Consider the following 23,796-nt stretch of genomic DNA (forward strand, 5'->3'; position numbering starts at 1 on the left):
TGTGGACCAACACCAAAACACAGCTGTGATGGGGTTATAACCTTAGAGAAAGTATCAGAGAATGTATGCATAATGTATGGAAGAGGATAGAATAACAGAGGGGGGGTGGTAGCAAGGGCAGCATGGAATGTGCAAGGTCCGACACAAAGTTGTGTGCACACACTATCCCTGGCTGCAAACACATAAATGGGTGGCTACATAATTGCCCATACACCACAATAGGGGCAATGTCCTGACTCATGGCCCATCCTTTGGGTAAACTGTGTGAATATGTAGAGCTGTGATGTATTGCCACAGCAAGATAAGGCCATGCTGTTATGTTGATGTATGTGCAAGTATGGGATCCTCAACCAGCACTCTACCAAGGTGCTGAACCAGATACACATACCCAGCAGCAAGTGTCTGTAGCTCCCCGTTCAGAATAGCATAACTTACCATGAATATGTAGGCGTATGCCCACAATACCGGACACAGCTGCAGTCACCCTTGTCCCCCAAGACATCACTGTGAGCAAGAATGTCCACCTGACAGTACATGAGGACAGAAAACATCACAGTGTATAACAGTACACATGTCTGAATAACTCTCCTAACAGCAGTACCATGTAGTTGAAGCAGCACAGACACAATCACCTACAGTACACACTATCCCCTGCACAGTTTGTCCCCATATTGCCAAATGATCGACAAATACCCTGCAGAAACAGTTTGCTATCTGTAGGTATACAACACAAAGGTCTGCACTGGACTACAAACTACCTGGAATCAATCCACACATTCAGTACAGAAGGGCATACTGGGAATGTGCACACACTTAGAGAAATGAAAGCAATGTCAGACAACAACATACTGAAAGGTCATACTGGGCATGCTCACACACAAACAAATGAAGCCCATGTCTGCAAACAACAGTGGACCATACATATCTGGTAGTTGCAGATGTTAGTGCATACACTCCTCGGTATGCAGCAGTCATGCTTTGCACACACAGTGGATAGGAATACAGACATATATCCAAGGACAACACACTATGATAAGCCAAAAGTAGACATATATAGATGTGTGGAAGAGAGTGACTGTGACAAGGAGTCATTCATCATGAGGCCTGTCCTTCCCAGCACACAGCCAAATGGCTACAACTACATGAAGTGTAAATGTCACTCACTGTAGACAATAGCCACCGTATCCATCAGCATTATAGACTATGTGGTACAAGTGCTAGCTGTGTAACATGACTGTACAAGTAGTCATCTAGCAGCTGTATACATGTACCTGCAGAATATACCCCTGCGTGTGCCTACATGTTGCATGTCAACCTCTAGATGAATGGGTTATGGCCCATGTACACACACTGCCCTTCTCATAGCCCTACTATGACAATCCTGCTGAGGTCATCGACTTTGAAATACACCTTTGGGAAAGGTGTAGCCCAGTAATCTCCATGGTGTATCCTATAACTGCGTACTGTTGTATTGTGATAAACTAGTTATCTAGGAGCTCTAATTCCAGACATGGTAACTGTGTGTGTGTGTGTGTGTGTGTGTGTGTGTGTGTGTGTGTGTGTGTGTGTGTGTGTGTGTGTGTGTGTGTGTGTGTGTGTCTCTGTCTGTGTAGAAAGCAATGCATTTTAGGCTAGTCACACACACTACAATTAAAATGCCCTACTTTGTCAAGGCTGCTGATGTCATTCACTGTGAAATACACCTTTGGAAAAGGTGCAGGTTAGTAATCTCTGTGGCACATCTTGTAACTGTGTATTGCTGTAGTGTGATAAACTAGTTAGGTAGGAGTTCTAATTACAGACATGGCAACTGTGTGTGTGTGTGTGTGTGTGTGTGTGTGTGTGTGTGTGTGTGTGTGTGTGTGTGTGTGTGTGTGTGTGTGTTCCCTGTCTATCAAGGAAACAATGCTTTTTAGGCTAGTCACACTCACTACAATTCAAATGCCCTACTTTGGCAAGGGTGCTGATGTCATTCACTGTGACATACACCTTTGGGAAAGGTGTAGGCCAATAATCTCCATGGCACGTCCTATAACTGCGTACTACTGTAGTGTGAAAAATTAGTTAGATAGGAGTTCTAATCCCAGACATGGCAACTGTGTGTGTTTGTGTGTGTCCACGCCTGTGTAGGGAGCAATGAATTTTAGGCTAGTCACACTCACTACAATTCAAATGCCCTACTTTGGCAAGGCTGTTGATGTCAATAACTGTGAAATACACCTTTGGTAACAGTGTAGGCCAATAATCTCTGTGGTGCATCCTATAGCTGCGTACTGCTGTAGTGTGACAAACTAGTTAGGTAGGAATTCTAATCCCATACATGGCAACTCTGTGTGTGTATGGCGCGCTGCATTTTAGGCTAGTCACACTCACTACAATTATAATGTCCTACTTTGGCAAATCTGCTGATGTCATTCACTGTGAAATACACCTTTGGAGAAGGAATACACCAGTAATCCCCATAGTGTGTCCTATAACAGCGTAATGCTGTAATGTGATATAGAGTGCTGGTAGGGGTTCTATTCCCACACATGGCAGTGTTGCTATTTGTGTGTGTGTTTCTATGTTTGTGTAGGGAGCAATGCTTTTTAGGCTAGTCACACTCATTACAATTCAAATGCCCTACTTTGGCAATCCTGCTGATGTCATTCACTGTGAAATGCGCCTTTGGGGAAGGAGTACTCCAGTAATCTCTGTAGCACGTCCTATAACTGTGTAGTGCTGTAGTGTAATAAACTGGTTAGGTAGGAGTTCTAATCCCGGACATGGCAGGTGTGTGTGTAAGTAACAACTGGACTCATTGTGGAGTGGGCTTTGCAAATTTCTTATATGGCGGCCCTAGTATATGTCACAATGTCCACCTTACAGGGATAACAGATGAGAAATAGCCAATAGACTGGGGTGCAAATCCATACCTCTACAGGTGACAGCAAGGCCTGGAGAACAAAGTTAGTAACCCTTGTATTACCCAGAGAACTCTCTCAACCCATGTCTCATACACACACACACTTGCCTAGGCAACAACCACTATGTTGGTAGTACCCTGCATATTGCCCACTGATAATAACCATGGTGTGAATTCAGTGAGCTACAGAGGGCATGGTACCCTGTCCATCAGTCCAATAGGCACGTACATGCAGACAGTGAACCTTCCCTATGTTCCCCACTGGACACCTGCAACCCCCGTGGTGCCATCAAATGTGACCCACAAAGGGCATACTATGCCTTAAACACAAGCCCTGTATGGACAGATGCCACTGACACCAGAGAATACCTGTAACAAGCTATCAGTGTAGGTGCAGGGTTAACCTGCTATCCAGTACCAGTTCCCGCCACATGAGGCCAGGACTGGCACATCTGATGATAACAATCTGTGTACACAACATTAGCCAGACATCCCAGGTACAGTTACACATGTCACTGTACATGCATGTGGGATGTGTGCACATCCCAGACATCGTTCATGTCATGAACTAAGGAATACATACATGGCACACAATGCACAGCAATGGCCACACACAATAGTTACCCAGGTGATTGGATGGTGGATACAATACCTACCTGTGTGGGCCAATCCAGACACTACACCCCTAAGCCTCACTGCATACCATTGTCATGTGGCCTGATGCCAAGGTATACTCGTCACCTAGCCTTGTATAGCCATCTGGCACAGTCGACTACTACACACCCATGAAGCAATGCACCCATGCATGTCAGTACTGGCACCCTGTGTCTGTGTGTGTGGTGTATGATGCCTGTGACCACATTCACACTCACCACAACCCCCATTGGCATACTGAAGCATGCTGTCTGATGTCAGATACCTCCATATACCCTTTGCCCATATAACCTCCAGATACTCCCTGTAGTGCATGTGATACCTGCACAGTACTGTATTGTGGTAATTCAACTAGTGAGAAGTTGTATTCCTGACCCTGCCAAGTGTGTCAATGTGTGTTGGTCCCTGAGAGAGTGTGGCTGTGTTGAGGCTGACACCTGTTCATGTGGACAGGCATGTGTACTACACCTACCATATCATGGTTGCAGATGTCACTCACCATCACATATACGTCTGGAGGACTCCTCAACATGTAACCTATGTGTTGCATCGAATAACTGCATAGACATGTGATAGCAATGCATAGTCAGTCAGGGTTTGGTATCTTGTACTGGTAGGTGTGTGACACAAACATGCTTAAGTTTTACTCTCCCACCCCTCCCTGACATATCTTTGCCTCTGTCTGCCTCTGTCACTCCATCTCTGGTGGATGTTGAGATTTACATCTGCTTTGCTTATGCAGCAGCATGTGTATTGTAAGTGATGCTCATGATCAGCTGATGGCCTCTGCACGAATGGAAGCCCTCCTCTAGCTGATTGCATGTGGAACAGCTGTGGTAACATTCTCATAGCAAATTGCATGGAAACACACTCCAATATATAGGAACATCATGTTGGTGTTGGGCCTTTTCATTCACTGTGAGCAGAGCCTAGATCTGTTGTTTGGTAAACAGCATCACTGATGGATTGGGGATTTACCTCTAACATCATACACTGTGGAAACAGGCCAAAACACAGGAGGGGGATGTGCCTGACATGACTACAGAATGTAAGCACTGTTATACTGCATTTGGAGTAATGTTGGTTTAACAGTGCGTGTGTGGATATGGCTGTCCTACTTGTTTTAATACCTGTCATGTCAGTGCTATGTTTATGAGTAAAACCCCATCTGTAGGACATCTTCAGATTGAGCAGTGTGTGGTGTCTTTTGTTTCTTGTGTTACCCACAGAGCACTTATCTGTGAACTGCAGAAGCATAGTGTGAGGATTGCAGTCAGTACATGGTGAGAGCCATGAAAGCCATAGGACATATGTTGCAACAAACCATATTACAACAGTAAATGTATGAGGTTATCACAGCAACATGTCAATATTGGCCCTGTGTTTTTGCCTCCAGCCACAACTCTGTCAACCTTTGTACATATGTCATGCAGTAAGAAGTGCATATGTTCTGTAACTATATTTACTGACATCATATCTGATTACAAGCTCGGGAGATATCAGACTGCTACCTTGACCTGTGAAAAGACTGTGGTAGATGTCATTGTTCTTGGTCCTGTTCTAACTGATGTTACATGCTGCTGTACTGTATATTACCCTATCGGCTTACATGTTTATAGGAGCAAACACACACATTTCTCATACCACAGACAGGCATTGGACCACACTGTGTAGTGGCCCAGTATTTGTATGGTTAGTGTGTGAGTGGCACATATGAGGATGGTGTTGATCAGATAGTCTATATACTGTAATATTGCACTAACTTACCATATGTGGCTGTGGCTGTGATCACATTGGTTGTGGTTATGCACTTTCACACAGGTGTCTGTTACTCTGTGCTGTGACATGCCTGTAGGGCCTGCTATATATGCAGGTACATGTATATTCCCCCATAGGAAATGAAGGCCAGTGTTATGGCAGTCTGCCTGTAACCTGCATAGTGCTTTGTTACATGCCTAGCAGCTTAGTGTACTTACCCAGTGAGATGTTATGTCCAGATACTTGCCAGATGTACTGCTGCTGGGCCACCATAACAGTCATGTATGTTAGACAAAGCAGTGGGATGCTGTACAGATGTATGTCACTAACTAGTGAGTAGTATGTGGCCATGGCACCTCTGTACCAGCAGTTATAATGTGTCAGGACAGACAGGGGTGTGTGAATGAATAACCTATGGGGGCAAATGTATATCACTATTTATGTGATATACCCATCTGCATGGCTGTTAACATCCACATTGTCAGGCTTGGTCCTCATGTCTTGCAACTTAGGAGTTCTGTGTATACCTATGGACTGACTAGAGTGTGTCAGACTGTCCACATATATTGGCCATATCTCTGCTGTAGTCCACAGGATCATTACTGCACTAGCAGTGGTACTGTACTATGATGTCCTTAGGATGTCTGTCAGTAGCCAGTGGCGTACATGTTAGACGCAGATGTGATCTCCCACACACAACATGTCTTGGAAGACAATCTCTATTACAGTAGCAGTAGTCTACAAATATACCTGCAATACATACCTGACATCCCCTTGCACTAAGAGGTTTAGACTATTGGGGCTGAGGTACGGCTCCACTCCATATTCAGGACATATGGTGAATATATATGTATATATAAAATTGTCCATATATCTATATACATATATACACATATACATATCGACATGCATAGATGGATGTATATATATATATATATATATATATATATATATATATATATATATATATATATATATATGTATACATATAAACACTCAGACCTATATTGCTCTGTATATGTATATATCTGAGTGTTTATATATATATATATATATATATATATATATATATATATATATATATATGTATACATATAAACACTCAGATATATACATATACAGAGCAATATAGGTCTACTCATATACAGATAGGGATACATATGCACATATACATATGGATATCTACATATATATTGACAGTAATAAGTGAATCAGAAGAGATATGTATGCACATATAGTTATAGATATCTACATATATATCCACATAAATAGGCATATCTGTACACATAGGATGTGCATATATATATATATATATATATATATATACATACATATATATATATATATATATATATATATATATATATATATATATATATATATATATATATATATATATATATACATACGAAGAGATGTACACATGGCCATATATATGCTGCACTATACAGATGTGTATACAGACATATGTATAAGTAAACTTGTGTATGTACATGTAGATATATATCGACCTATTATATGTATATATCCATATTCCTGTCATGTGTAAACCTCACAGTTGTGTATACCCTCCCAGATGTATCTCACCGTATTTATCTGCTATGTGTACATTATGATACAACAACATATGTGATGCAACAGTCATATTAATAACAAGTACTACACAATTGTGGAAGTAAAGGCAATTGTTCAATGCTACTCAATATGTGTATTGACAGATATATTGGTAAAACACCAGCTGTCTTTACAGTGGTCATGGTGTAGTGGCTAAGTGTTGTGACTATAGTATACAGGGTCCTGGTTTCAAGACCTGCAAGAGCTGTTCATTTTTTTGCTGGGCAGAACAAGGGCTGTCAGATACAGAGTGGTTAAAGCAGTTTTGAGCAGCTTTAAGCAGGTTTACATGGGTTTGCGGGAAGCTAAGTGGTGCTAAGCTATGGGTGAACGTACGGGTGCTTAAACAGTGTAGGCTTTGCTTACCAGTGCACAAATCAGCATAGCTGTTATATTGAAGCAATATTGATACTTGCTAAGCATGGCTTAGCCCTGGTAACCAGTTCACACCACCCAGTCTGATAACATAGCAGGGTAATGACATCTGTAATAAGTGTATGTAATGCCATGCACAATACATGCACCTATGTGCTGTCATTACAGTAGCAAGGCGTGGGAGTATCATGTGTGGGACACAGACGTATATGAGGCTTGTACAGCACTGTCATCCATGTGAATGTGTTACATACAGGTGTAGTAGCCCAGGGCACATGCTGTCACACTAGCATGTAGTGTATCATGGCGGTACTTCTGTTGACAGTGCTTACCCAGGCAAGAGCATTGTGCTAAATGTAGTACTGACAACAGGCACACCTCCAGGCATAGCTGAACTCTGAGGCCTCCCTGTTGTATCCCTGGTGTGTGAGCTGTGTCACAGTATATAACCCCTACTGGGTAATGATCTGACATGGGGAATGTAACTGTAGACTACCATCTGTACAGCACATTAGTGAGGGCTTATAATATTTAGTTATGGCATACATATTGTTGTCAAACGTCTATCTGTTAACACACTCATCCTACTGCATAGCTACTTGCCAATCTGATGATTGTCAGTCCCTGTACAGATGTGCAGATAACAGGTATCCAGCTGGGATATGTACAGGCAATCTAAGCTTGATTGAGAATGACATGTCTGCCCAGCTGTGTAAGAACTGGCACATATAGGAGATGACACCCTGTATGCACCACATGCCAGGGGTACCTCCACTACACTACCACAGTCAACAGAACATGCTAGTGTACAGGTCTCCATCAAAGACACTAACCATGTGTTGTAATGCATGTTGCATATATGTCATCTTGATCACCTCAGTGGCCATGTGCAGAAGGCACTTGGAGGATTGGCTGATGCATGTCACTCTCACCCTGAGAGTCTCCACAGTAGTGTCTGTTGATAGATTTCCTACTGTCACATGGCAGGTGGCAGGATACCACTGTACACACAACCCCTACACAACCCATCTCTCCTTGGACAATAGCTAAGTACACAGGTATGGCCACCTGCAGCAATGCACCCCTGTACTGACACATGTGTACGTGTGCATGACTAAGTATAGCAGTGTCTGTGTGTTAGCACACCTGTATTTGGGAATTCCATGAGGGCCTTCACAACCACCGCAACACCCATTACCATAGTCAGTTCTGGCTGCTGCTGTATGAGACATTACATGTACCCTGTTAAGCTCCTCCATATACCAGCTACACAAGCCTTGCAGTACCAGCACAACAGTGTTGTACAAATTGGTTGGTAGGCATAGGATACCCATTGTGTTCTGGCAAGTGTGTGTATGTATGCATGTCCGTATATTTGTAGGGTAAAGCATTCCGAGGCCATATACTCCAATTACAATACTCATTGTCACACAGTAGTAGAGATAGTGTTGTTGTTGCCCATAGGTGAGGCATGACAATGCAACACCCTACTACGTGTGTGCCATGTGCATTAGATGCATATCCCTGTAGTACCACTGTAGGGGTATACATTAGGTTGTATCACAGTCATGGCCAATGTGTGATGGTGGGTATGGCAGAGGGTCATCATGGGTTTCAGGGAGCAAAATATCTACTGTGGGATGTGAATGCTGTGTACACTGTCATTACACCATGGTACACCAAGTATATGTCCCGTGTACCATGTTATGGTTACCACTGTCACCATCAACCATACAGGTAACCGATACCACAATCCAAGACAGTTATACATGTGCTGTGTGCAGCCTACCTGTAACAAATTGGACACATGGTCAAGTTTGTTAGCAGTGATAGGCCCTGGTCTCTCTGATGTGTGTCTGCCTGTTATGTGTCTGTTAATGTGTATATGAAGGTATGTCACACTACAAATTGTCCATATACACCCATTACATCCCCCATTAGCATACTGTACGTGGACACCTACAACACAAATGGATAACATTATAGAGACATGTCTGGGGATGTTCTGCATGTAACATGTAACCTGCGACACACCTCACCCAAAACGCTGTGTGGTGTGTGCAATGTAAGCCACACACTTCAGTATCACTACATACCTAGGTAGGGGTCTAGCCTCAGTGTTGTCAAGTAACAGTATGCGTGTATGTGGATGGGTTTATATCAGGTTGCAAGGTATACATGCCCCAGCAGGTCACCTCTCCATGTGGCACAGGCAATAACCGTTATGCTAACCTGTGACATGTGATCTACTGTACCCCAGATATGTCACAGCCATGGTGTCACCACAGTGCCATATCCCTTGGTGGAATATGACTACAGACCATCCTCATGCTGACACATGTACACCTACAACACAAATGGATAACATTATAGAGACCGAAATCAACCAGTGTTACTAACAGCTATAATGCATCATTGTTGGACAGCTACACTACCTGACATATATGCATTACACTTCACTCCTTACAACATGTTACACTGCAGTACTGTGGTACACTGTAGTACAGTCACATGTGCATCAGAACCATATTAGTCTGTCCCTGCATTGATGGTATGGATGACAGGGATGTGGCACAGGTATCATCTTATGCACAGGGCATTCTCGTGCTGACACATGTACACCTACAACACAAATGGATAACATTATAGAGACCACAATAAACCAGTGTTACTAACAGCTATAATGCATCATTGTTGGACAGCTACACTACCTGACATATATGGATTACACTTCACTCCTTACAACATGTTACACTGCAGTATTGTGGTACACTGTAGTACAGTCACTGTATGCACCAGAACCATATTAGCCTGTCCCTGCATTGATGATATGGATGACAAGGATGTGGCACTGGTATCATCATATGCACATGGTGTGTTGTTGGTTTGCCAGAGGCTGAGGGTGGGCCATACATTTGACACCATGTGTGTGGGTGAGGGGTGTATTGAGGTGAGCTGGGTGTGGTGATGTGGTGTGTGTAGGTATGGGAATGCCCTCAGTGTGTTTGTATAATGTGTGGCTATGCATGTACACAGTTCTGCCATGTGGCTGCCCTACAAAGATGTTTATGGACAGCTGCAGACCATACCTGGCAGGGTGTGCAGTTCACTCACAGGCCTCGATGTGCTACTCTGACCTGCCGATGACAAATGTCTGCTGGTAACAGGTCCCTCCTGGGACTGGCCAGGACCATATGCATGTGGCCTGCTGTGGTGTGGACAGCACCCCCCCACACACTGCCGGGACTTGTACTGCCACTATGGGACCCCCTTGGTGTCCTAGCATGTCCACGTTGACTGCCAGCTGTTGGTGTTGTTGGCCTACATCAAAATGGCCATCGACACACCCCCACCACATGTTCAAGCATGGACATACTACTGGCGATGAAGGCCATCATCTCACCATGCCATCTATCCATGAGCTCGGTATAAGCATGGATGGCACCAGACAATTCACGGATGTTGTCGCTTACAGATGTGAGAGCAGACCTCTGCAGCCTCAGGCCCTGCATGGTGTAATGTTCCATATGTGCCTTTGCCACCATGACAGCCTGAAACATGTGCCTGCTGGTATCAGCTATGTCGCCTTTGCCAGGGGCATGATGTCCAATGGCCCTACCACAAACACCCTGGGACATCTGCCTATGTGATGCCCTACCAGACATCTGGCTAAGCCTGCTGCGGCCAGACACACTAGGCATGGTTACCACACTTTCCTGTGCACAGCAACAAAACGCCAGCTGTCCCTCCGCTATGGCCACTGGTGCTGGGGTGTGTATAGGCACTAAAACTGTGTGCAGGGTTGGGGTGGCTAAAAGGGGGATGTCAAATGATGGTGCAGTGTTGGACCCTGACAACCCCACCTGTGCTTCAACAGTACTATCATCATCTTCGGTGTCTGTATGGACACCAGTATCAGATTGCATGCAGGAGGGACCCTGACCTACCTCGCCACCTGTGGGGGAAAACAATAAATGCACTTTAAAACCTGTGCAGCATTGTCTAACAGTACACACACACACACACACACACACACACACACACACACACAATCGTAATACCTACCTGTCCATGACTTTACAGACAGTCCCACATATATGTCCATGTGTACCCCATCCTGCATCACACTTGGTAACATACACACATTGATACCACTCATTAACATATCAGTTCTCTAAATGCCTACTCAAGCAATCACAACACAAGACCTGTTACAACATTACCTGCCTGACCTGTGTGTAGTGGTTTTAGATGGCCTTACTGCTGTCATTCATTGTTCACCCTGTGTATGTCCATACATCATGAGCATGGCTCCTATATGTGTGGGCTACTATGTTCTATCCATAATATTACACACTGGTCTGTCATGTGTATGTAATGCTCAGTACATGCCATATATGCTGCTCAATCAGCCTATCATGTGACAACTGTAATATTTGGATAGACTCCCTGGTGTTGACTAGTACTTCTCCAATGCATCTATAGTGCTGCATAAAAGGGTTGTAGGTGACCTCTCTGCTGAATGTGATATTAAGGGTGAACCTGGTGTCTACCACCCCTCTCAATCCCTGTTCCATACTACAGACCATATTATACTATCAGCTGTCCTGTGTTACACACATGACAAGTATTCCTGCTTTGTAAATGTGGCAGTCCATGTCCATGTACTGCATGATCCAAGAGGGAGGTACTTCTGTATGAACACCCCACAATCACACATGTGCATACATGGCCAGCCACATAAACACACACACACATGCATCCTACATGCATTAACCTCCCTCCACTTCACCTTAGTGACCCTACAAACAAACTACCCACCAGGATGCACACACACACACACACACACACACACACACACACACACACACACACACACACACACACACACACACACACACACACACATACGCAGGTGTGGTTGCACAATGATAGTACACACAGTCCTCCTATTACCCCTCTGTTAACATGCATAACATATGGTACCCAACAGCATGCAGTGCAGCTATAGTCAATCCATGCTAGAAACAATACACGTGTGTGATGCATGTGCTGTGTTTCTAGGTGAAGCCCCTTCCCCTGGATACCACTGCACCCATGTACACAGTATTGCTGTGCACCTGTGCTGCACCCTGCCATGCACTGTGCACCACACCTCACAGGTGTACAGCCCATTGCTGAATGTGTAATACTGTGTCGGTTATGTCAGCTTTAATGCTCACTGCCCCTATGTTTTCCAGCAACACATACCTGGGATGATATGTGGACAGATGTCATTTGTGAATGCCTGATGTCTGATTCACATCTCTCAACATCAGCGGACCATGTATGACCAATTCAATACTCTTACACTAACAATCGTCAGAGCATACCATGGCTATGGGGGGTGTATACACCCTTATTGATATGACACACCCATCCTTGAACTGCCATGGGACCACATTACTGCATATCTTAACAGTACATGAGCCCGATATGTGACATATGTCCTGTACTTTCACATGCAGTGTCTACGGAATGTGTTAGGTATGTGGATGCTAGCTGCAATGCATACACAACATGTGGGCATATGTGTGCACACCTTTATCATGTACAGCAGTCATTACTCCTGGCAGGGGTATGCCAGTGTAGGCCATCTGCATATGCCAGTGTATGTTCAGTATGCCCTGTACATGTCCCTCTAATCTGCATGATTGCAAGGTCTACTCATGTGCACATCCCTTAGTATTCACACACTGCTGCCACTATTGCTGTGGGGGTAGGGTTATGGCTGCCACAGGTCCTAAACCTGACTATGTGCAGATACATCCATTCTTAGCATCCTTAAGATCCCTGCTGCAGTGCAGTGGTGTGTCATTATGACACCCCTCCCCCTCCTTCAGCCTTTTTGCAGATGCATGACAAGTAAGCCCTACACATGTGTATCACTTTGCAGTGTCCCATGCACTGAACACCACATGTTACAGCCTAGTCCCAGCTGATAATGTGGGCCACTGTAAGGCTTTATGCTATAGTGTATCTCTGCAGCAGTTGCCACTGTCCTACATGTATATACACTGGTGTTACACTGTATATGGATGTTGTTCTAAGCATGTGACTACTGTAACCATGTCTCCCACCATTACATTACTCCCTGTGGGCACGTTCCACAATGACAGGATGTTAGTTATCATGCATGTGTCTGACATACCCTTCAAATACCCCATCATGGTCACCCCTGTGATGCCGTGCATTTCACAGCAACAATCCGGGGACATGTACAACATGCATTCTGGGTAGGTGTGTTAGATGTGTGCATGGAATATACCATAACCATTACATGTCTGGTGTATTGGGAAGATCTACATAAATCATACTCACCAGCTACAGGCTGCTGCCTTGGTGGTATCCCAGGGGGACCTACATAAGAGGGTGAGAGATGCAAAGTCAGTTGCCACAACTGTGGCATTGCTACAGGGTGGGTGCAGTATTACAATACATCAACAGTACATTTCCGCAATGCTACCACATATGGACATCTGATTATCACTACTATGCAGCAACAAAATATATCTATTTCATGTCAGATATGCATGATCTACCTGTGCCAATGCACATGTCAGATATGCATGATCTACCTGTACCGATGCAGATGTATACACAACAATGGTGTATGGTTGTGCCCTGTGGCCTTACCTGCACACTCTTGGCCGGTGTGTGGGTGGCACCCACCTCCACAAAGGTGTCTGGCGGTTGGTGGCTGGCCAGACAGGCAGGTGCCACGAGGCTGGTCAGGAGCTCCTCCACAAGTCTCAAGGGGGGGATGGCTAGCATAGTCCCCCACTGTGGCGAGGTGATCCCCTTAACTGCAGCAGCATGTCGATGGGCATTGTGAAGCAGGTCAGAACAATGATGCCGGACTTGCTCATAACTGCATTTGTGCAGTCCGACATCATTGACCCAATAGACTAGGTCGTTCCACAGGGTGGTCCACTCCTGTTGATCATGGGCATCCCAGCCAAACAAAGTCACATAGTGCTGTATGAGTCCATTCAGCAAGATTTTATTTTCCGCTGCTATGTAGGCTGGCAGCCTTCCATGAGACATCATGCCTGAAAGACATAAAGATGGACACAAGTGTGAGCAAGTCATGCAGCAAGGTTGCACATCACTGTCAGCCCCCACCATATCAGCAACAACAAACTGTACACCCAACTTAATAGGTATGGCTACAGCATACCTACCAGTGGGGCAGATAGTGTACTGTACCACGCTTTGTGCAATGTGCTTGTAGCCATGTTCCCTGTGTGGACACTATCATTGCTGGGTTGTTACAGACTATTCACCTGCATAACATTGTCAGGGCCACAATGGTTCCATATATGCCTGTGGTATGCTTGCTATGTGTGTGCTGCACATCTGGCATACTGTGTTATTGCGGTTATCTATGCATGCTGTTGGACATGTTCTGGGATTGTGTAGATTATTACTACCAACATATGTTCTATAACAGTGACACAATAGCATGTATATGTACTATTGGCCAGCAGAACCACTTCTCCGAACTCATCTGCCCATGTTACCAGGCCACATCACAACCACCCTGGGGCCTCCTCATGTACTGGTCCAGCAATACCGTCAGTTGGAACCAACCCAGGGGATGCCCCCCCCCCGGGGGCACATACTGACATGTTCTTGTCCCCTGAGGTCAGGTACAGGGTCTGTTCCATAATGGGCTCCACACACACATGTGGGATGTGCTACATCACCTCGAGGCACCCAGTACACATATACAGGGCCCACATGCTCCTCCTGCTCATCCTCCAGGCCAGGCACCTTCAGGACATGGACTGCTGTTGTGAGTAGCAGTGGGTGGGAGGCTTGTTCCCATTGTGTCCATATTGGAGCCCATGGAGTGTCCACATCACAGATCACACACACCATCCAGGGTGTTTACCCACCAAATGTCACATATGCCACCCGTGTAGGCTGTCTTCTACATCTACCAACCCCGACCACCTCCACAACTATACCTGACATACATTGCCCTATTCCCATTTCATACTTCACAGACAAGGGCAATGTGGTCCCAACAAGGGGTTCACATGTGACATACCCATCCATGTTGCACACACTGACAGCTGTAGATATCTGTGTGTATTGCTATGTGTGCTGTTTCCTCACACATAGCATGCAGCACTGTGGTAGTAATATAGGGGACATGTATTTACATACATATATGTCTGTGTGTGTGTTTGTATATATGTAGACATGTGCATATAGGTATATATCTATATGTGTATAGATATATTTGATGTATATATGTGTTCATATATATGTCTTCACATGGGTATCTGTATATTTGTGGAAATATATGTATATATATATATATATATATATATATATATATATATATATATATATATATATATATGTATATATATATGAAACACATCCAAAATCTTTGGTGCGCATATAATGAAAGGTGCACAGTTCAATAAATACCACCAAACAAGAAAAAACAGCACTCAACACAACAAAGCTTCTTGATGTAGATATTCCTATAACAGGCAAAAAAAAGTGAGTCTGGAGACATTTAATCCAAGAGCTAAATAGCTCTAGTTTACTGGTTCATTACCCTCAAGGCAGTGGAAAATGGCAGCAGAATACAATGCAATCATTCCACATCATCTACCTCATTATTATGGATCAAGTACTAAGGTCAATTACATACATAGGTTCATAGGTTCATAAGTTAATAGATTAGTACCAAGCTAGCTGCCCTTTAGGGTAACTTTTAAGCCTAGCTAATTACCTTATGTGAGAATCAAACCTTGCACCTTGTGTCCATAAGGTAAACACCTTAACCATTACGCCAGTCTCCCACCCCCTATAATTCACATACCTGTTCTGGGAATGCAGGCTCTTCTGGATGGTTTTCTTTTTTTTTTCTCTGCCTTATACACACTCTCTCTCTCTCTCTCTTTCTCTCTCAGTTTCTCTCCAGTAAATGGAATGAGCTGCTTTGCACAGATTGCATCATGGAATTTGTAGGTGATGCACATGATCAGGTGATGGCCTCAGCACCAATCAGTGTCCTCCACTTGCTACCTGCATCCAGCATGCTGTGTAGTACTTTCAATTACGACTGTCATGGCAACCAACTACTATAAATCCCTACATCTTGTGGGCTTGGTCCCGTTACCTTTCCTGTATGGTGGACATCCTTCCTGTGTGTGGGCAGCAGTGTTACAGACAGCAGGTAGCAATACCTCTTACAGGAGAACCTGCACACTCAGGCCAGCTACATATTTGTAGGAGGTTCCAGAACTACAGACAGAGTGTGAGTAGTGTTGTTGTATGCATTGTATAGCACCTGTGTTACAGGGCTTGTGTGTACATACTAGTTTAACTTGGAATGCAGTCTGTCTGCATAGCTCTCAACTCTGGGCCTATCCTCTTGATGGCCAGAGGTGTGCCTATTATGCTTTGTCTGTCCACCACACAGGTCGTGTCAGATATATCACTGGCATTGTGTGTGTGTGTGTGTGTGTGTGTGTGTGTGTGTGTGTGTGTGTGTGTGTGTGTGTGTGTGTGCTGAGTGCTATCAGTACATGGCTACATCCATTTCTGTTTCTAACTTCATATTCCTGACTATGGGTATGTTGCAGACTATCATGCAACACCAGCGACTTGCTTAGTGTATGACAGTAGTTTTACACATATGGGCCTGTGTTCCAGCCTCTGTCCTCCACCTACATACCAAGCTTTGTATATATGACATGCTGTCAAGAGTTGTTATGTAGTGGGCTGTGAGTATGTCATGCTGCCATTCCTGCCGTCAGTCCACTGCTGTTGTGTCCCCCACACATGCTGTGGGGTTGGGACCATATATGTGTGGGCTTCTCCTACACAATACATGTGTGCCCTTATGCACTTCAGAGGCCACTGTATGTAACAGTGGTATATGGCCCTGTATTATTGAGTCTTGGGGGGATGCACCATAACTAACCTAGGCTGTTACAACATGTGGGGGTATCAGGGGTAAGCTGCCTTAATGTATCTGGATGTACATTACCATACAATTCACCTTGGGTAAATGCAGGCCTACTGCTTCCTGCCATACAGACTGTTCTGTTTGTCAGTGTGATTGTGATGGTGTCAGTTATGCCTTGTTATGTTTCAGATACAACCCATTGTGTCAACTGAGGTCTTTACCTCCTAGGAATTGTATACACTGTGTAGATAGAGGCTGCTGGACTATACATTGCATTACTTATTGTTGATTGTTTGGTATCCTGTGGCATAGTCTGTCTTTACTATTGTACTACTTGAAGGCATTGGCCTGGATAGCAACATATGTAAACCTTTCCAGACTACTGTAATAGTATAACTGCTTCACAGTTGCATTACTCTGTTTATATGGATGTCAGTGTCTAAACAGCTATACAACATGGCATATACAACTGCAATAGTACACAAATAAAGCTTTCCTATGTATGCAAACCTGTGTGTGGTGTTATATCCTTTGACCTCTCTGTGGGTATATGTTGCAGGCAATGATTGCCATTTGTATGGGTGGCTCATACAGTGTCCAGTTGGTAAGGTGGTAACTGTAGGCATAGTGGCTGTTCCCTATTGTGTGCACCTTCTACATATATATCTTCCTATACATATCTCTGTGTGTGAATGTGTAGTTACATATATATTTACATATATGTATGTATATATATATATATATATATATATATATATATATATATATATATATATATATATATATATATGTATATCTGTATCTGCATATATGTGTCTGTGTATATGTATCCTAGGGATGTTGATTGCTTCCACATTGTACATTCCCTATGGTAGCCAGACTGTACTGCATGATATGTTACTGATACCGGCCTGACATCAGTTAACATCTTGTGGTAGTGTATTGCAGGGCAGACATTTCTGGCTGTGGGGGGTTACCTTTTTGTACAGGACGTATGTTGTTTGGGCCCCCTCAACCCCATTAACGCTGCATGTGAACATATATGTTTTTGTTGGGTTCTCATTTTTATCTACAGATGTATGTCTGTATATACCTATATATAATATATAATATATAATATATATATATATATATATATATATATATATATATATATCTGCATACATATATATATATATATATATATTGCTATATATATATATATATATATACATATATATATATATATATATATATATATATACTTATAGATGTAGACATATATATCTATAGACATATGAATACGTATGCATGTTTTATATATATATATATATATATATATATATATATATATATATATATATATCTACATATACAGATATGTATATATCTAGTATGTACACACACACACACACACACACACACACACACACACACACACACACACACACACACATATACATCATCTACATGTTTGAATACATTTCCTGTACTGCTGAATGAATAGGCTGGATGATATGTTTGTGAAAATATCAGGGTTATGTATATCAGACATGGCTTAGTGGTAAATTGCTATGGCATGCAAGGTCCTGGGTTTGAGCTTTGTAGAGGCAGTTTATTTTGTTGCTGGGCAGAACAAGGGCCGCTGGATACAGAGTGATTAAGGCACTTTTAAGCAGTTGTAAGTGGGTTTGTGCGGGTTTGCACGGAGGTAAGCACTGCTAACTTCCGATTACAGTTTATTATACTGATTTAGCTTCTCAATTGTTTAACCTGTGTAGGCATTGCTTACCCCCACACAAACAACCTTAAACCTGCTTACAGCTGCTTAAATGTGTTTACTCCTGCTTACCCCCATGCTAATTATTTTAAAAGAAAAGAAAAAATTGTTGACAGGAATGTTGTGAAAAAGGGGGACAAAGAGGGAAAGACAGTAGGGAAAGTAGCTAGGGATGTGCAGGAAGGGTGTTAGGAAGGTCCATTGCTGCCTATTTCTTCTACAGCAACAGCTGTGGATATACACTGAATTTGGAGGTAGATTTGGACACTCAAACCCCTGAGAGAAGGGTGAGGACAACAATAATATGTTGTGATGCCAATTAGACCAGATTAAGCTATGTATGAGGCGAGATATTTTTTTGGGAATACATTTCCCTTTTTTTTCAGGTGAGAGTGGGATGTTGGGGAGGGTTAGTAGGTATATTTGAGCAAGTAGATTGGGTAGGATAACAGACAAGACAAACAAGATGCATACAGTTGCGGTATATGACACATGTGGGGGGTAAACACCTTGATGGAGAGGGGTGTTTGGAAATCAGAAGTCCATGAGGCCCCTAGTGGAAACAGTGGGACTGAGATCCCCACCCATGGGCAATCACTACTGCACCTTCATGGCCCAGAAGGTGGCTGTGCTGGGGGCTGAGTCGGAGAGCAAGGCTGATCAACTAGTAGTGACACTCGGCCCTCAAGCTGACGTAGAAGATCTCCAAACTGCTGATTGAGCATGAGCCCCATCCCCTGAGGCAGTTCCACCTGAAGGTGGTGCAGGACCAATGGATGAGGAGGTCCCGGGTTGGGCCCCAGACATGCTGGTGCCCGGTTCCACGGCCAGCTGAAGTGGGACAGGTGGGTCCACTGGGACCCGCATTGCCATATGTGCTATGGTGTTTATGGTGTATCAACATATGTGGGTTTCTAATAGCCAACACATTCCAGGGTTAAGTATAACAGCATGCATTGAGATTCCCATTAACCCAGACACCAGACACAGAACAGTTTCATAGCAAACAGAACACATGCATATATGAGACCACAGTGGCACCATGCCACCAATGCTGGAGTAATTCAACATAGCACATGCATGGAAACAGATTTAAATAATTATCAACCAATAGGACATATGTCCCAACAGAACAGTGAAGTCATCACATACTGATTGAGGTGGGTATTTAGTTTATTGTTAGAGATATGGTGGGGGGGGGACTTGTCAGTTAACAACTAGTATAGTCCTGTAGTCCACATTACATTCCTAGTCAGTGCTGTTATCTGTACCTTACAAGTATTACTACACTACCCTATTGCCTTAGTTTGGACAGTGATATGGCTGTTGTCATCGATATACATGAACTGGTTTTACCTGCAGTATACACCTCTTACCTGGTATATCTGTGGAGGAAATGTTTGTTAACACTAACTACACATACTCCCAGATTCCAGGTTGATGTTGTGTACATACTTGTCCATCTCTTTCTGCACATACTCTGGCCATGTCTTGACCACATGGAGGTGAACCGGGACATATCTAGACTATTGCCCTCTTCAACCTTTAGTGACTTACAGCACTTTTATACAGGCTTTCCTACACAGTTATATTATGTAGCACAGTGTGAATGACAGTGATTAGTGATACCTTATTATTCAGAGCAACTGCAACACTCACAATTACATACAATACCAATGTAAATAGTAACAATACAGGGTATCAAGCTTTTTATTTCTCAGCACAGTGTTCATACCCGAGTTACCTGTGGGAGCAATGTTTGTTAGCACTACCTGAATGTTGCCACACAAAGTATCAGATTACACATTAGTATTATGCACATACATCTCACTCTGTTACTGTACACACTCTGGTCACAGCTTGACAAAATTGGGGTGTAGATAGGATACACTTGGCTTATTACTCTCATAACAGTTTCGGGAGTTGCTAGAGTGACAGGTTTGTTCTTATAGATGTGTGACAATCAGTTGTATTCCCTGTTTGGTTCCTAAACATTTGGAATCATCCCACTGACTTCTCAAGGGGGCAAGGTGACAGGCAGCAGATATGGGCCCATTTACTGGAAATTCTGGTCTTATCTGTACAGTTCTGGGGTATGATTCTGTATGCAGCCTACTTCCACTCCCAGGATTCAGACTATGGCTGTGTCTGCTAAAACTAAAACACTGTCCATCACAGTTGTGTGTGCTATATAGATATTGCTGTATATCTCCTATCTGCTTTCTGTCTTATAATTCTCCTGTGGTTTTACATTCTGACTTTGCATTCCAACAGTATTATCCAGGATTTTCTGGACAGTTATATTTTGTAGGACAGTGTGGGTGACAGTGATGAGTAATACCTTATTATTCAGAGGAACTACATCAGTCAGAATGCCATACAATACCAAAGTAAACAGTACCAGTACAGGGTATCATTCTTTCATTTCTGGGCACAGTGTTCATATCTGACAGACCTGTGGGAACAATGTTTGTTAGCACTACCTGAATGTTGCCACACACAGTACCAGATTCCACATTACTATTATGCACATACATCTCACTCTGTTACTGTACACACTCTGGTCACAGTTTGACAACATGGGGGTGTAAATGTGACATATGTGTCTTATTACTCACATAAGATTTTGGAGAGTTGCTAGTGTGCCAGCTTTGTTCTCATAGATGTGTGTCAATCAGCTGTATTTCCTGTTTGCTGCCTATACGTCTGGGATCATCCCACTGATTTTCCATGGGGACAGGGTGACAGGCAGCAGATATGGGCCACTTTACTGGACATTCTGGACATATCTGTACAGTTGAGGGATATCATTCTGTATGCAGACTACTACCACTGCCAGAATTCGAACCATGACTGTGTGTGCTAAAAATACAACATTTCACATCTCAGTTGCTTGTACTATTTGGATTTTGTTGTCAGCCTTTTCACTTTTTTCTGTCTATGTGTCTCTCAGTTTTACTAAATGACCTCTGGGGATTACACCAGTTATATACAGACATTCCTACACATTTTGTTTATGTTGCACAGTGTGGGTAACAGTTCTTAATACAACAGTACTATTAAGTGATTGCAAATCTACATTACCATATGATACCAGAGTATACACATGCAGTCCAGTAGTTAGACCTTTACTGTCAGGCTATTATGCTTATATTTACATACAAGCTATATGAGAGTCTTCCTGCCATATTCCCCAGTGTATGCTGTACTTGCCTTAAACAATACAGGTTTTATACTGGCAATTACCTTACTAATGCTTATAGATTTATTTCCTATGACAGCACATGCAAGAGTATTACTGACCTGCCTCGGGTCACAACCTCTCCAGGTGACAGCTATGGGCTTCCTGGTTTGCGGCCCACTCACTTGCCGCAGTGAAGGACATAAGAGGAATATTTAGCCATACCTATCCATAATATACATGAGCTGGCAATTATTACATATGTAGTGGAGTGATACTTACACACAGCTGGGACAGCCCCTGCCATCCTAGCCTCTTGGATCCACTGCTCCAAGAGGTCTCCCTTATGCTGCTTCAGGTCAGCATAGTGATGCCTGATCTGCTCACCAGTTCGGGGTATGCCAGTGGCACTGATGAGGTCACGGGCGAGATGGTCCCAGGCGTCTGCCTTATATTGGGAACCCTGGTACTGACCCTGCAGCAGGCTCTGCTCATGGTCTTTGACAAGGAGTTCTGCCAAGACTCTGGACTCCTGGATGCCCTAGCACTGTGCCTGGAAGCAGACTACCTCTCCCCTTTCTGCCATGATGTCAGCAAGGGGAAGCTACAAACAGTTATGAGGTATTCCCGCCTGTTGGGTTTAAGTAGGGCTGAATTCCCACACTTTGCCATGATTGGCCAGTTTTGAAAAAGCTAAGCTACGGGCAAACCTGCTTACCTAATGTTGGCATTGTTTAGTGGGGTGTACCACTGGGCACATTGAGTTAGCTGGCCTAAACATTGCTTACACTTCCTAAGCTGGCTTTTGCAATGCTTAGTTTTGCTTAAATTTGACTTTGCATTATATTTGCTTTTTGGCATTGATTTATTATTCATTACATCTTATATATATGTCTGGTATCCATGATTCATGTGTACGTATACTGTATGGGGTCCTTGTGTTTAATAGGGGACTTCAACACTCTATTACATTTACACCTCACATCTGGGTGTACTTCAGTACTCCAGTTCACATATTTCTGTTATGTAGTGGATTATAGAACATTTGACTGTATACTGATTCCTTTCACATGTTCAGTTTGATTTTACTATAGTGAGGCTTTATTTGGTGATACCTCATTCTTATGTACTGCTGTGATGGCTTGATGGTTAACTACTGTGACTATAGTGTATAGGGTCCTGGATTCAAGACCTGCAAGGTTGTTTATTTTATTGCTGGGCAGAACAAGGGCCATTGGATACAGAGTGATTAAGGCACTTTTAAGCAGTTGTAAGTGGGTTAGCATGGGTTTGTGCAAGGGTAAGCAATGCTAACCGCCGGTTAAATATGCTTACAGAGAGTTAGCTTCAACATTGCTTAACCTGTGTGCGCATTGCTTACCATCACACAAATGGGCTTAAACCCACTTACTAGTGCTTACATATGCTTACTAATGCTTAATAGTGCTTACACTTGCTTACTAGTGCTTACTCCCACTTACAACTGCACTGATTTAGACAGTAATGTCTAATGGTTCTTGGGAAGGTGGGAGATTTGGAAGCTGTTTGGAGTTATCCTTCATTAAACATTTTAC

This window comes from Protopterus annectens, chromosome 7.part0 (genome assembly GCF_019279795.1).
Source record: "Protopterus annectens isolate FY-2018-M chromosome 7.part0, PAN1.0, whole genome shotgun sequence".
Classification (NCBI taxonomy): Eukaryota; Metazoa; Chordata; order Ceratodontiformes; family Protopteridae; genus Protopterus; species Protopterus annectens.